The sequence below is a fragment of the Mobula birostris genome, unplaced genomic scaffold (assembly GCF_030028105.1).
Source record: "Mobula birostris isolate sMobBir1 unplaced genomic scaffold, sMobBir1.hap1 scaffold_2072, whole genome shotgun sequence".
Classification (NCBI taxonomy): Eukaryota; Metazoa; Chordata; class Chondrichthyes; order Myliobatiformes; family Myliobatidae; genus Mobula; species Mobula birostris.
The window spans coordinates 45,001-57,500 of NW_027275120.1; positions in this window are offsets into that span (position 1 = coordinate 45,001).

Sequence of the window (12,500 nt, forward strand, 5' to 3'; positions counted from 1 at the left end):
AATGCCCAACGTCAATTCCGCCCAAAGCATGAAGCCCTCGGTCGGCAATCGGGCCGCCCCGCGGCAGACCCACCTGCCCACCTCCGGAGATGGTAACGAGCCGAGCACGGAAGTTCGGCGCACGTGTCGAGACCGTCGCTTCCACTCGGCCTCTCCCAAAGGTAGGACCGACCAAGCCGGATCGATCGGGGAACAGAGGTCTAACGCAGACGACACTCGCGAGGGCACCAGCGGCAGGCTTGTCCCTTCTCCGTCTTGGTACACACAATGCCTCTTTGCTTTTCGGATCGATATAAAGCTTTTGCCACCGTCGGTCTGCCGGCCGCCGCCCGCGGTCCGCGCTCAGACTCTGTCTGTCCGCAGCCCCCGCTGCGTTCTTGGACTTTGTCATTTTTTTCGGAAATAGCGAAAAAAAGCTTTTATCATTGTAAGTCGGAGCTCGCCCGGCCTCCCGCTTACTGAGTCACAATTGAGTAAGGCTCACTTAGAACTCTGCACTGTGTCAACCGTACCACTAGTCACCCTGCTAAGTGTGTCTGGAAAACGTGTTCCCGTAAATCTCCGGGAACCCCGCCAATCCCCCCGTACAGAAATTGCATGTGTCAAGTCGGCGGGATGCCTCCCGGAAGTCCTACCGGGAAGGTCGCACTCTGGCCCCGCCAGGCGGGGCAAATCCGACCCCCATAGTGACTTCCGGGCCTAACTCGTTAACCAGAGCCGCGACAGACCGTGCAACAATGACATGTGTCAAACCGGCGGCACGACGCCCGGAGCTCATGCCGGTCGCGGGGCACCTCGGGCCCGCCCGACGGGGCAGATCCGACCTTCACAGGCTTCCGACGGCAATTGGTTAACCGGCGTGGCGCCGAGGGCACGCGGCTGGCTCGGCGGGCGGCCCTCCGGTAGTGCCGCCGTCGATCGGCCGCCTCGGTCGGCAGGAGGGCCCCGAAGTCGCCTTCATTCTGACTTCCGAGTCGGGACTTAGATTACTTTCGACTCTTCAGCCAAGGTCTCGGATCGACGGCGGGACCTGCGGTTGTCCCTCCGAAAATGCCGCCGCTCGGCCGGCACGGCCCGCCGAATACGTCCCCTTACTGGCTCCCGCCTCGGGACTTTGTCAGAAATTCATTCGGGCAAGGTTTCCATTCGGCGGCCGGAGCACCGGTAGTCATACGGAAAATGCCGCCCCTCGGCCGGCATGGGCCTGCGAATAGGTCCCGCTGACAGACTTCCGCGATTGGGTATTTGTCCGAAAATCCATACCGGCAATCTTCGGAATCGTGCGGAAAAGCTGCCGCGTGGCCCGGGTTAACCAATTGGGGAGGCCGGTGCCATCTACCGAATACTTCAACAACTCGTGAAAACGGCCTCCCTATATATCTGCAGGAACCCCGCCAATGCCCCCGTACAGAAATTGCATGTGTCAAAGGGGCGGCCGAATCTGACCCCGGCGGCCGAGCCTCTGGAACTCCGGGTCGGCCTCGGCCGGCAAATCCGACCCCCATCCAGACTTCCGGAGCGGACTTGGTTAACGAATTGCCACCGGGCAAATGGTTAACCGACAGATCTTGGAGGCTCGTTACCCAAGCCATCCCCCGCCGGTGCGAAAAGTTAACAATCAGCGGGCGGGCAATTCGTGAACCGACCGGGACCGGGCAATTCGTTAACCATTCGGAACCGGGCAATTCGTTAACCAACCTTGTCCTGGCAATGAGTGCACCAACCCGGCCGGACAATTCGTTAACCAAGCTGGCTCTGGCAATTCGTTAACCAACCTGGCCGGGACAATTCGTTAACCAACCCGGCCGGACAATTCGTTAACCAAGCTGGCTCTGGCAATTCGTTAACCAACCTGACCCTGACAATTCGTTAACCAACCCTGTCCTGGCAATGAGTGCACCAACCCGGCCGGACAATTCGGTAACCAACCAGACCCTGGCAATTCGTTAACCAACCAGGACGGGCAATTCGTCAACCAACCCTGTCCTGGCAATGAGTGCACCAACCCGGCCGGACAATTCGGTAACCAACCAGACCCTGGCAATTCGTTAACCAACCTGACCCGGACAATTCGTTAACCAACCAGGACGGGCAATTCGTTAACCAACCAGGCCCGGACAATACTTTAACCACCCTGGTTTTCCAATTCGTGAACCAACTGGGAACGGACAATTCGGTAACCAACCCTGTCCTGGCAATGAGTGCACCAACCCGGCCGGACAATTCGTTAACCACCCTGTCCTTGCCAATTCGTGAACCAACTGGGAACGGACAATTCGTTAACCAACCCGGCCGGACAGTTCGTTAACCAAGCTGGCTCTGGCAATTCGTTAACCTACCCGGCCATGGCAATTCGTTAACCAACCTGACCCTGACAATTCGTTAACCAGCCAGGACGGGCAATTCGTTAACCAACCTGGCCCGGACAATTCCTTAACCACCCTGGCCTTGCCAATTCGTGAACCAACTGGGAACGGACAATTCATTAAACAACCCTGTCCTGGCAATGAGTGCACCAACCCAGCCGGACAATTCGTTAACCAAGCTGGCTCTGGCAATTCGTTAACCTACTCGGACATGCCAATTCGTTAACCAGTCTGACCCGGACAATTCGCTAACCAACCCTACTCGGGCAAATCGTTAACCAAGCCCAACCCCGACAATTCGTTAACCAACCCTGCACGGTCAAGTCGTTAACCAAGCCCACACCCGACAATTCGTTAACCAACCCATACATGGCAATTCGCTAAACAACCCGGCTCGGGCAAATGGTTAACCAAGCCGGCCGGGCAAATCGTTAACCGGCCCGGCAGTCCCGACAATTCGACAATCAACCAGCTGAGGACAAACCCTTCGCCCTCAATAACAACTAGTTCTTGCCCCGCCGTCAAAATGTCCCGGCCGATGTTCATCAGAAACTCCTTGCTGGCCCATGGGCCCCCCCTCCTTACCTTAAGAGAGTCATAGTTACTCCCGCCGTTTACCCGCGCCGCACTGAATTTCGTCAAGTTGGGTCTGGCAACCCGCTAACCCGGCCGGCCGGGCCTGACAACGCTCTAGAAACCCGGAACAGGCAGTTTCGTGAACCAACCGCGCACGCTCCTGACAATGCGTTCACCCACCCTGCTCGGGCAAATCGTTAACCAAGCCCAACCCTGACAATGCGTTAATCAACCCGGCCATGGCAATTCATTAACCAACCCGGCTCGGGCAAATGGTTAACCAAGCCGGCCGGGCAAATCGTTGACCGGCCCGGCAGTCCCGACGATTCGACAATCAACCAGCTGAGGACAAACCCTTCGCCCTCAATAACAACTAGTTCTTGCCCCGCCGTCAAAATGTCCCGGCCGATGTTCATCAGAAACTCCTTGCTGGCCCATGGGCCCCCCTCCTTACCTTAAGAGAGTCATAGTTACTCCCGCTGTTTACCCGCGCCGCACTGAATTTCGTCAAGTTGGGTCTGGCAAGCCGCTAACCCGGCCGGCCGGGACTGACAACGCTCTAGAAACCCGGAACAGGCAGTTTCGTGAACCAACCGCGCACGCTCCTGACAATGCGTTAGCCAACCCTGCTCGGGCAAATCGTTAATCAAGCCCAACCCTGAAACTGCGTTAACCAACCCGGCCATGGCAATTCATTAACCAACCCGGCTCGGACAAATGGTTAACCAAGCCCAACCCAGACAATTCGGTAACCAACCCGGCTCGGGCAAATGGTTAACCAAGCCGGCCGGGCAAATCGCTAACCGGCCCGGCAGTCCCGACAATTCGACAATCAACCCGCTGAGGACAAACCCTTCGCCCTCAATAACAACTAGTTCTTGCCCCGCCGTCAAAATGTCCCGGCCGATGTTCATCAGAAACTCCTTGCTGGCCCATGGGCCCCCCTCCTTACCTTAAGAGAGTCATAGTTACTCCCGCCGTTTACCCGCGCCGCACTGAATTTCGTCAAGTTGGGTCTGGCAAGCCGCTAACCCGGCCGGCCGGGCCTGACAACGCTCTAGAAACCCGGAACAGGCAGTTTCGTGAACCAACCGCGCACGCTCCTGACAATGCGTTCACCCACCCTGCTCGGGCAAATCGTTAATCAAGCCCAACCCTGAAACTGCGTTAACCAACCCGGCCATGGCAATTCATTAACCAACCCGGCTCGGGCAAATGGTTAACCAAGCCGGCCGGGCAAATCGTTGACCGGCCCGGCAGTCCCGACGATTCGACAATCAACCAGCTGAGGACAAACCCTTCGCCCTCAATAACAACTAGTTCTTGCCCCGCCGTCAAAATGTCCCGGCCGATGTTCATCAGAAACTCCTTGCTGGCCCATGGGCCCCCCTCCTTAACCTTAAGAGAGTCATAGTTACTCCCGCCGATTACCCGCGCTGCACTGAATTTCGTCAAGTTGGGTCTGGCAAGCCGCTAACCCGGCCGGCCGGGCCTGACAACGCTCTAGAAACCCGGAACAGGCAGTTTCGTGAACCAACCGCGCACGCTCCTGACAATGCGTTAGCCAACCCTGCTCGGGCAAATCGTTAATCAAGCCCAACCCTGAAACTGCGTTAACCAACCCGGCCATGGCAATTCATTAACCAACCCGGCTCGGACAAATGGTTAACCAAGCCCAACCCAGACAATTCGGTAACCAACCCGGCTCGGGCAAATGGTTAACCAAGCCGGCCGGGCAAATCGCTAACCGGCCCGGCAGTCCCGACAATTCGACAATCAACCCGCTGAGGACAAACCCTTCGCCCTCAATAACAACTAGTTCTTGCCCCGCCGTCAAAATGTCCCGGCCGATGTTCATCAGAAACTCCTTGCTGGCCCATGGGCCCCCCTCCTTACCTTAAGAGAGTCATAGTTACTCCCGCCGTTTACCCGCGCCGCACTGAATTTCGTCAAGTTGGGTCTGGCAAGCCGCTAACCCGGCCGGCCGGGCCTGACAACGCTCTAGAAACCCGGAACAGGCAGTTTCGTGAACCAACCGCGCACGCTCCTGACAATGCGTTCACCCACCCTGCTCGGGCAAATCGTTAACCAAGCCCAACCCTGACAATGCGTTAATCAACCCGGCCATGGCAATTCATTAACCAACCCGGCTCGGACAAATGGTTAACCAAGCCCAACCCTGACAATTCGGTAACCAACCCGGCTCGGGCAAATGGTTGATCAAGCCGGCCGGGCAAATCGGTAACCGGCCCGGCAGCCCCGACTATTCGACAATCAACCAGCTGAGGACAAACCCTTCACCCTCAATAACAACTACGTCTTGCCCCGCCGTCAAAATGTCCCGGCCGATGTTCATCAGAAACTCCTTGCTGGCCCATGGGCCCCCCTCCTTACCTTAAGAGAGTCATAGTTACTCCCGCCGATTACCCGCGCTGCACTGAATTTCGTCAAGTTGGGTCTGGCAAGCCGCTAACCCGGCCGGCCGGGCCTGACAATGCTCTAGAAACCCGGAACAGGCAGTTTCGTGAACCAACTGCGCACGCTCCTGACAATGTGTTCACCCACCCTGCTCGGGCAAATCGTTAACCAAGCCCAAACCCGACAATTCGGTAACCAACCCAACCATGACAATTCGCTAACCAACCCGGCCCGGGCAAATGGTTAACCAAGCCCAAACCTGAAATTCGTTAACCAACCCGGCCCGGGCAAATGGTTAACCAAGCCGGCCGGGCAAATCGGTAACCGGCCCGGCAGCCCCGACTATTCGACAATCAACCAGCTGAGGAGAAACCCTTCACCCTCAATAACAACTACGTCTTGCCCCGCCGTCAAAATGTCCCGGCCGATGTTCATCAGAAACTCCTTGCTGGCCCATGGGCCCCCCTCCTTAACCTTAAGAGAGTCATAGTTACTCCCGCCGATTACCCGCGCCGCACTGAATTTCGTCAAGTTGGGTCTGGCAAGCCGCTAACCCGGCCGGCCGGGACTGACAACGCTCTAGAAACCCGGAACAGGCAGTTTCGTGAACCAACCGCGCACGCTCCTGACAATGCGTTAGCCAACCCTGCTCGGGCAAATCGTTAATCAAGCCCAACCCTGAAACTGCGTTAACCAACCCGGCCATGGCAATTCATTAACCAACCCGGCTCGGACAAATGGTTAACCAAGCCCAACCCAGACAATTCGGTAACCAACCCGGCTCGGGCAAATGGTTAACCAAGCCGGCCGGGCAAATCGCTAACCGGCCCGGCAGTCCCGACAATTCGACAATCAACCCGCTGAGGACAAACCCTTCGCCCTCAATAACAACTAGTTCTTGCCCCGCCGTCAAAATGTCCCGGCCGATGTTCATCAGAAACTCCTTGCTGGCCCATGGGCCCCCCTCCTTACCTTAAGAGAGTCATAGTTACTCCCGCCGTTTACCCGCGCCGCACTGAATTTCGTCAAGTTGGGTCTGGCAAGCCGCTAACCCGGCCGGCCGGGCCTGACAACGCTCTAGAAACCCGGAACAGGCAGTTTCGTGAACCAACCGCGCACGCTCCTGACAATGCGTTCACCCACCCTGCTCGGGCAAATCGTTAATCAAGCCCAACCCTGAAACTGCGTTAACCAACCCGGCCATGGCAATTCATTAACCAACCCGGCTCGGACAAATGGTTAACCAAGCCCAACCCAGACAATTCGGTAACCAACCCGGCTCGGGCAAATGGTTAACCAAGCCGGCCGGGCAAATCGCTAACCGGCCCGGCAGTCCCGACAATTCGACAATCAACCCGCTGAGGACAAACCCTTCGCCCTCAATAACAACTAGTTCTTGCCCCGCCGTCAAAATGTCCCGGCCGATGTTCATCAGAAACTCCTTGCTGGCCCATGGGCCCCCCTCCTTACCTTAAGAGAGTCATAGTTACTCCCGCCGTTTACCCGCGCCGCACTGAATTTCGTCAAGTTGGGTCTGGCAAGCCGCTAACCCGGCCGGCCGGGCCTGACAACGCTCTAGAAACCCGGAACAGGCAGTTTCGTGAACCAACCGCGCACGCTCCTGACAATGCGTTCACCCACCCTGCTCGGGCAAATCGTTAACCAAGCCCAACCCTGACAATGCGTTAATCAACCCGGCCATGGCAATTCATTAACCAACCCGGCTCGGGCAAATGGTTAACCAAGCCGGCCGGGCAAATCGTTGACCGGCCCGGCAGTCCCGACGATTCGACAATCAACCAGCTGAGGACAAACCCTTCGCCCTCAATAACAACTAGTTCTTGCCCCGCCGTCAAAATGTCCCGGCCGATGTTCATCAGAAACTCCTTGCTGGCCCATGGGCCCTCCTCCTTAACCTGAAGAGAGTCATAGTTACTCCCGCCGTTTACCCGCGCCGCACTGAATTTCGTCAAGTTGGGTCTGGCAACCCGCTAACCCGGCCGGCCGGGCCTGACAACGCTCTAGAAACCCGGAACAGGCAGTTTCGTGAACCAACCGCGCACGCTCCTGACAATGCGTTAGCCAACCCTGCTCGGGCAAATCGTTAATCAAGCCCAACCCTGAAACTGCGTTAACCAACCCGGGCATGGCAATTCATTAACCAACCCGGCTCGGACAAATGGTTAACCAAGCCCAACCCTGACAATTCGGTAACCAACCCGGCTCGGGCAAATGGTTGATCAAGCCGGCCGGGCAAATCGGTAACCGGCCCGGCAGCCCCGACTATTCGACAATCAACCAGCTGAGGACAAACCCTTCACCCTCAATAACAACTACGTCTTGCCCCGCCGTCAAAATGTCCCGGCCGATGTTCATCAGAAACTCCTTGCTGGCCCATGGGCCCCCCTCCTTAACCTTAAGAGAGTCATAGTTACTCCCGCCGATTACCCGCGCCGCACTGAATTTCGTCAAGTTGGGTCTGGCAAGCCGCTAACCCGGCCGGCCGGGACTGACAACGCTCTAGAAACCCGGAACAGGCAGTTTCGTGAACCAACCGCGCACGCTCCTGACAATGCGTTAGCCAACCCTGCTCGGGCAAATCGTTAATCAAGCCCAACCCTGAAACTGCGTTAACCAACCCGGCCATGGCAATTCATTAACCAACCCGGCTCGGACAAATGGTTAACCAAGCCCAACCCAGACAATTCGGTAACCAACCCGGCTCGGGCAAATGGTTAACCAAGCCGGCCGGGCAAATCGCTAACCGGCCCGGCAGTCCCGACAATTCGACAATCAACCCGCTGAGGACAAACCCTTCGCCCTCAATAACAACTAGTTCTTGCCCCGCCGTCAAAATGTCCCGGCCGATGTTCATCAGAAACTCCTTGCTGGCCCATGGGCCCCCCTCCTTACCTTAAGAGAGTCATAGTTACTCCCGCCGTTTACCCGCGCCGCACTGAATTTCGTCAAGTTGGGTCTGGCAAGCCGCTAACCCGGCCGGCCGGGCCTGACAACGCTCTAGAAACCCGGAACAGGCAGTTTCGTGAACCAACCGCGCACGCTCCTGACAATGCGTTCACCCACCCTGCTCGGGCAAATCGTTAATCAAGCCCAACCCTGAAACTGCGTTAACCAACCCGGCCATGGCAATTCATTAACCAACCCGGCTCGGGCAAATGGTTAACCAAGCCGGCCGGGCAAATCGTTGACCGGCCCGGCAGTCCCGACGATTCGACAATCAACCAGCTGAGGACAAACCCTTCGCCCTCAATAACAACTAGTTCTTGCCCCGCCGTCAAAATGTCCCGGCCGATGTTCATCAGAAACTCCTTGCTGGCCCATGGGCCCCCCTCCTTAACCTTAAGAGAGTCATAGTTACTCCCGCCGATTACCCGCGCTGCACTGAATTTCGTCAAGTTGGGTCTGGCAAGCCGCTAACCCGGCCGGCCGGGCCTGACAACGCTCTAGAAACCCGGAACAGGCAGTTTCGTGAACCAACCGCGCACGCTCCTGACAATGCGTTAGCCAACCCTGCTCGGGCAAATCGTTAATCAAGCCCAACCCTGAAACTGCGTTAACCAACCCGGCCATGGCAATTCATTAACCAACCCGGCTCGGACAAATGGTTAACCAAGCCCAACCCAGACAATTCGGTAACCAACCCGGCTCGGGCAAATGGTTAACCAAGCCGGCCGGGCAAATCGCTAACCGGCCCGGCAGTCCCGACAATTCGACAATCAACCCGCTGAGGACAAACCCTTCGCCCTCAATAACAACTAGTTCTTGCCCCGCCGTCAAAATGTCCCGGCCGATGTTCATCAGAAACTCCTTGCTGGCCCATGGGCCCCCCTCCTTACCTTAAGAGAGTCATAGTTACTCCCGCCGTTTACCCGCGCCGCACTGAATTTCGTCAAGTTGGGTCTGGCAAGCCGCTAACCCGGCCGGCCGGGCCTGACAACGCTCTAGAAACCCGGAACAGGCAGTTTCGTGAACCAACCGCGCACGCTCCTGACAATGCGTTCACCCACCCTGCTCGGGCAAATCGTTAACCAAGCCCAACCCTGACAATGCGTTAATCAACCCGGCCATGGCAATTCATTAACCAACCCGGCTCGGGCAAATGGTTAACCAAGCCGGCCGGGCAAATCGTTGACCGGCCCGGCAGTCCCGACGATTCGACAATCAACCAGCTGAGGACAAACCCTTCGCCCTCAATAACAACTAGTTCTTGCCCCGCCGTCAAAATGTCCCGGCCGATGTTCATCAGAAACTCCTTGCTGGCCCATGGGCCCTCCTCCTTAACCTGAAGAGAGTCATAGTTACTCCCGCCGTTTACCCGCGCCGCACTGAATTTCGTCAAGTTGGGTCTGGCAACCCGCTAACCCGGCCGGCCGGGCCTGACAACGCTCTAGAAACCCGGAACAGGCAGTTTCGTGAACCAACCGCGCACGCTCCTGACAATGCGTTAGCCAACCCTGCTCGGGCAAATCGTTAATCAAGCCCAACCCTGAAACTGCGTTAACCAACCCGGGCATGGCAATTCATTAACCAACCCGGCTCGGACAAATGGTTAACCAAGCCCAACCCTGACAATTCGGTAACCAACCCGGCTCGGGCAAATGGTTGATCAAGCCGGCCGGGCAAATCGGTAACCGGCCCGGCAGCCCCGACTATTCGACAATCAACCAGCTGAGGACAAACCCTTCACCCTCAATAACAACTACGTCTTGCCCCGCCGTCAAAATGTCCCGGCCGATGTTCATCAGAAACTCCTTGCTGGCCCATGCGCCCCCCTCCTTACCTTAAGAGAGTCATAGTTACTCCCGCCGATTACCCGCGCTGCACTGAATTTCGTCAAGTTGGGTCTGGCAAGCCGCTAACCCGGCCGGCCGGGCCTGACAATGCTCTAGAAACCCGGAACAGGCAGTTTCGTGAACCAACTGCGCACGCTCCTGACAATGTGTTCACCCACCCTGCTCGGGCAAATCGTTAACCAAGCCCAAACCCGACAATTCGGTAACCAACCCAACCATGACAATTCGCTAACCAACCCGGCCCGGGCAAATGGTTAACCAAGCCCAAACCTGACAATTCGTTAACCAACCCGGCCCGGGCAAATGGTTAACCAAGCCGGCCGGGCAAATCGGTAACCGGCCCGGCAGCCCCGACTATTCGACAATCAACCAGCTGAGGAGAAACCCTTCACCCTCAATAACAACTACGTCTTGCCCCGCCGTCAAAATGTCCCGGCCGATGTTCATCAGAAACTCCTTGCTGGCCCATGGGCCCCCCCTCCTTACCTTAAGAGAGTCATAGTTACTCCCGCCGATTACCCGCGCTGCACTGAATTTCGTCAAGTTGGGTCTGGCAAGGCGCTAACCCGGCCGGCCGGGCCTGACAATGCTCTAGAAACCCGGAACAGGCAGTTTCGTGAACCAACTGCGCACGCTCCTGACAATGTGTTCACCCACCCTGCTCGGGCAAATCGTTAACCAAGCCCAAACCCGACAATTCGGTAACCAACCCAACCATGACAATTCGCTAACCAACCCGGCCCGGGCAAATGGTTAACCAAGCCCAAACCTGACAATTCGCTAACCAACCCGGCCCGGGCAAATGGTTAACCAAGCCGGCCGGGCAAATCGGTAACCGGCCCGGCAGCCCCGACTATTCGACAATCAACCAGCTGAGGACAAACCCTTCGCCCTCAATAACAACTAGTTCTTGCCCCGCCGTCAAAATGTCCCGGCCGATGTTCATCAGAAACTCCTTGCTGGCCCATGGGCCGACAATTCGTTAACCAACCCAACCATGACAATTCGCTAACCAACCCGGCCCGGGCAAATGGTTAACCAAGCCCAAACCTGACAATTCGTTAACCAACCCGGCCCGGGCAAATGGTTAACCAAGCCGGCCGGGCAAATCGGTAACCGGCCCGGCAGTCCCGACAATTCGACAATCAACCAGCTGAGGACAAACCCTTCGCCCTCAATAACAACTAGTTCTTGCCCCGCCGTCAAAATGTCCCGGCCGATGTTCATCAGAAACTCCTTGCTGGCCCATGGGCCCCCCTCCTTACCTTAAGAGAGTCATAGTTACTCCCGCCGTTTACCCGCGCCGCACTGAATTTCGTCAAGTTGGGTCTGGCAACCTGCTAACCCGGCCGGCCGGGCCTGACAACGCTCTAGAAACCCGGAACAGGCAGTTTCGTGAACCAACCGCGCACGCTCCTGACAATGCGTTCACCCACCCTGCTCGGGCAAATCGTTAACCAAGCCCAACCCTGACAATGCGTTAATCAACCCGGCCATGGCAATTCATTAACCAACCCGGCTCGGGCAAATGGTTAACCAAGCCCAACCCTGACAATTCGGTAACCAACCCGGCTCGGGCAAATGGTTAACCAAGCCGGCCGGGCAAATCGCTAACCGGCCCGGCAGTCCCGACAATTCGACAATCAACCCGCTGAGGACAAACCCTTCGCCCTCAATAACAACTAGTTCTTGCCACGCCGTCAAAATGTCCCGGCCGATGTTCACCAGAAACTCCTTGCTGGCCCATGGGCCCCCCGCCTTAAGTCATAGTTACTCCCGCCGAATACCCGCGCTTCACTGAATTTCGTCAAGCTGGCCCTGTCAAATCCTTAACCCGACCGGACCCTGACAATTCGATAAAAAAAACCAGCTGGCGCAGCCCACCTCTTCCAATACTACGGCGCACGGGGCCCGCGCGGTGGGTGGGTGGGTGGGTGTGTGGGTGTGTGAGCTTGAACCATGTGTCCGGAGATCGGGTGGTCCAGGGAGTTTTGGTTACCCAGGTGCAATTCGTTAACCAAGTCTGGCTCGGAAGTCCGGATGCGGGTCGGATTTGCCGGCCACTGCCGGCCGGGAGTTCCAGAGCCCCGGCCGCCGGGGTCAAGTTCGGCCGCCCCTTTGACACATGCGATTTCTGTACGGGGGCATTGGCGGGGTTCCTGCAGATATATGGGGAGGCGGTTTTCACGATCACCGAGGAGTGGTCGACAGGCGGCACGGGCCTCCCCACATCGTTAACCCGGGCCGCGTGGCGGCATTTACGGCCGAATCTCAACTTTGCCCGTACGAATTTTCGGACCAATTCCCACTGGCGGAAGTCCGCCTG